The sequence below is a fragment of the Thalia democratica genome, chromosome 1 (genome assembly GCF_965202585.1).
Source record: "Thalia democratica chromosome 1, ktThaDemo2.hap1.1, whole genome shotgun sequence".
NCBI lineage: Eukaryota > Metazoa > Chordata > Thaliacea > Salpida > Salpidae > Thalia > Thalia democratica.
Genome location: NC_139165.1, coordinates 13,840,735 through 13,845,346, shown reverse-complemented (window position 1 = coordinate 13,845,346; position 4,612 = coordinate 13,840,735).

The following is a 4,612-nucleotide window of genomic DNA, read 5'->3' as shown; positions in this document are numbered from 1 at the left end:
TACAAAAACTGATAAAAATTACACAAAATAAAAAAAAATCTGCAAAATACATTCTTTAAAATATCTTAAATTTAATTGTGCACAATGAGTGTATGTGATAATTTCTATATGTAAATCAGCTACAAGTTAAAAACTCTAAGGTCGTTTTTTTGGATCCACATAGTTTGAATTGGGGTGATTTTTAGAAATTAAATTTTTTCAAGGTAAACGTCTCATCAAATCATCTAAAACTTTGCTTAGGTGTTTTTTTAGTATTTGTCAGATGAAAATAAAAGCTTAAAACTTAAAGGTTGCCGTATTTATAAGCATCCTACTACTAGCAAAACTAAACACAATATAGTTCTAAACTATAATTATTTAAAAAGTTTGTAATACAGTGATTATTATTCTTTTAATAAATAAAAAATTCATCTAAAAGGTTTAGATTTTTGTAGTTTTTAATTGTTGTTTTTATAACTAAAACTCAATCATATTTTAAGCAAACGAAAAAAATCAAATATTTTTTAATTAAGAAACTTAAAATGCACAAGTGAATTAATTAAATTTAATATCAATACATGTGAAATTTTATAAAGAGTTATAAATTGATTTTAGAATTGATGTTACAGTCATCGCTTTAATATTTTCAAGTTTATAGTAGTAATTCTATTGCAAAAAGCACAGTATATTTTTTATACAGACTAGTATAATATATCATAACAATACATGTAACTTAAATTATTTTTCCCCAAATTTAATGGTTTTTAATATGTCTGTATTATAACTTAACGTTGAAATATGAATTTGTTATTATTTAGATAAAACAAAACTGAATAATCACTTATTCTTTTTATCACATTACGTCACAAGTAGCAAAATTATTACTTTTCTGTTTTATTTTTTAGGGTATTTATGCATTTGTTGTTCGAGGTTTTGTTAGTGATTATGGCTGAAAAAAAGAGTCAAAATGTAATTTTTTGAAATAAAATAAAAACTCAAACCATGTTACGCTATATAATAGTAGTAAAAGTGTTTTAATTTTGTTTAAGTTAAAGTCTTAGGCACATTATTTTAGTGTGAAACTATTCTCTGTAAAACTTTTACTGATTTCTACATTTAACATAGTACTAAAGTTAAAAAAATATTTTAAGCTAATAAAATTTAAACTAGAAAAATACTATATATGACGAACTGTTTTTAATACTAAAGTAAATACTTTAGTATTAAAAATAAAAATAAAAGTAAAAACAAAAATAAAAAGTATTTATTTTGCTAAATAAAGATTCATTTTGAAGATAAACGATAAAATAAGGTAATGACATAAATTCTTATTAATAAATATAATGATGTAAATGTAATGAATTTATTAAAATTACAGTTTTTAATTTGTTGACTTAGGTTTAACTGTTTGTAGACCTAATGTTTTACATAAATATAATATTCTAAAAAAGTTATTAAATCTTTGCTTATTAAGGTTTGAATAGTTTTCATTTTACAAATATGATCTTACCTTGCCGAGGTATACCTTCAGCTTTTTATGAAAATCGTTTTTGCAATCAGGATGAATTTGATATTGTTTTGTGTGGAGGAAGAAAAAGAAATTATGTTGTTACAAATGAAGTTATTAAAATCAAAGTTCCTGAATTTCAAACTGCTTATAAATTGACTCCTATGTTAATACCTAGGTCTTTCAGCGAAACTGCTGTTATTGGTTCCGATATTTATGTACTTGGTGGATATGATAAAAATAATAATTGGACTTCTTCTTTTGAAATGTATTCTTCAGAGACAAAACAATGGAAAAGTTTAACATCTTTTTTAGATAAAACAGATCATTACTGTGTTTGTTCGTTTATGAGCAGTGTATATGCAATTGGTGGTTATATTAGAAATTCTATATTTACAAAAAAATGTTATAAGTATAAGCTAAAAGAAAATAAGTGGTATCAAGTAGAAAGCTTACAAACAGAAAGAAGTGATTCAGCTTGTACAGTTTTAGAAGGTAAAATTGTTGTTACTGGAGGTTATAGTAAAAAATGTAATTTGAAATCAGTTGAATTTTACGATCATCATGAAAACAAATGGACATTTTTACCTGATATGATTGCAGCTAAAATCAACCATTCTGCAATTAGTATGGGTAACAAAATGTTTATAATAGATGTAGCACGTTCTGAAGTGTATGACAATATTTCTAGAAAATTTACAATGTTTAATCTTAAATGGCAGGTAGATCAGTTTATAGTTTCTTCATTTAAAACACTTCGTATCAGTAAAGAGTTTATCGTATTTGCTACCGTAGACTCATGTAGTAGTCTTGAGTTGTATATGTACAACATCTATGAGAATAAATGGGTTTCCGAAAATAATCTGCTGAATGACAATTTCAATTTTCCAGCTTTTTGTAGTTTTGAAAAACTTCCCAAACTATAAAAAAAAACTGAAAAACACATAAATAATTTAAATACTATTTTTGTAAAATTAAGTTATATATTATAATTGACGATCAAGTTTTTTATTATTTTAATCTCATTGTTTTTTTAAGTTGTATGGAAATTCTTTTGTTGTAATAAAAACGCTTTTTTAATAAATGTTATTTTTGTGCTTAACTTCAATAACTTTTAATTACAACCCCAATTTAAAATATAATTTTATGCAAAATACTTAAATTGTTGATATATATTTTTTTATAAGTTTTATAAGTAGAGTCTATTTTATATTAATAGATGTAATTTTATATATATTTTAAATTAATATTTCCATCAGACGTTTTATAGATTTAATTTGAACATATCTTTTATTAAAGATTAAGTCGAACATAATAATTAAAGACACATAAGATGCTAAATATGTAGTTTACTTAAATTAGTAATCAAGTATAATAGATTGTCATCTATAAAATAAAGTTTTTTTATTTAGACTTTTGTTTTATTTTAAGAGTTAAAATTTATTAAAACAGTTTTCATCCTAGTAAGTTTCATACTTTTCTAATTTTAAAAATTTCAAAGGCATTATAATACATGTTTACTTCATATAGCATTTGATAATTGTTAATATAAATGTAAAAAATGTTTTATATTTTCTACACTTTTATACTAACATTATTATTATAAACGTATAAAATTATATCATAAAACGAGAGTATAAAACTGTGTGGAAAAACAACTCTAACATTGTAACAAAAACGAGCATTTATAATAAATTATTTAACTTTAGACCGACATATTAATTACCGACGCAAAATAATTATAATGTAAAGACTAATATTTGATTAATTGAAATATGTTTCAGCTGGTCGTTTTGATTTGAAAAAAAAATCATCAAATATATAATAGAAACAGTTTGGTAGTAATAATGAGTGTTTTTCTAAAATTTATGACAAATTGAAATTTTTGTAAATCAATCTTTAACAAAGCAAAGTATCTAAAAAAGTTTTCATATACTTTACAAAACTTATATTTACTTATTATAGTGTTTTTAAACTTATAATTAACTGGTATTATAATACAAACTTCTTACGAAACGACTTCCAGTTACAATTTTCGAATATTACGAAAATAGCTTAACTAAATTTATAAACATTAAATTATTATAATTTCCGAATTTTAATCATCTAACGAAAAAAAAATTCGTGAATGCAATAAAGATTTTTATACTATTAATGCTTAATAATGTTAATAATACTATAAAACTAATAGCTAAGAATTTAAAATTGAAAAGTACACACGATCTTTAGTTTTTAATTCATTATAGAAAACACAAATAATTTTAAAATTAATAGCTACTAATATTGAAACGTATTTGCATAGACTAATAAGTTCTAAGTTAATTTTAAGTTTTGTTTTAGAATAAGTTTAAAAATATTTTTATTACTGTCAACAAGTTATGTTGTATTAAACTAAATTCAATGCTTTAAAAAATTTAGTTGTTTCAAAAGTTTAGTACAAAATAATTTAAATTTTTTGTTAATTTTATTAAGTTTTTAGGGTTTAATTTATTCAATAGGGTTAATATTTATAAGACTATTTCATTTTACTAAACTTTCTACCTTTAAAAAAAAACTAGAATGAAAACTTTAGGATGTTTAGACTATTATATTATTAATTAGTATAAAAAATTACAAAACTTTATACATAAATTACAAAATAAGTAACTAATAATACACTTAAAGTCTTTTAAAGAAGATTGGAATATGTTTTTAACTAATTTTGTTTTTTTTTTCTCGAATTCTTTTACAAATATTTGAAAAATTTCAGCTTTCTTTTAATATTCTTAAAATATATTTACGTATTGATTAGTTATTATATTTACTTATTATCATTAAGTAACAAATCTAAACATGTTTAGGTTTGATATTAAATAGTGTTAAAAATGTTTATTATTTAACACTTTTACATCTAAAAAGTAGCAAACTATAAATTTGAGTTTTTCTTGAAAAACTAACATATAAATTTAAAAACAAATGTTTTGGTTAAGCTTGTAATTTTTACATAACAAAAGTATTTACAATCGTTTTTTATCAGATAAATAAAACGTTTTATAAATCTTTCTCTTGGAAAGCTTTAGTTCTTTTAGAAATAAAGCTCCGTGCAAAATTAATCCACTGTGCAAAAGTGACCCTTCGAGCTGAACT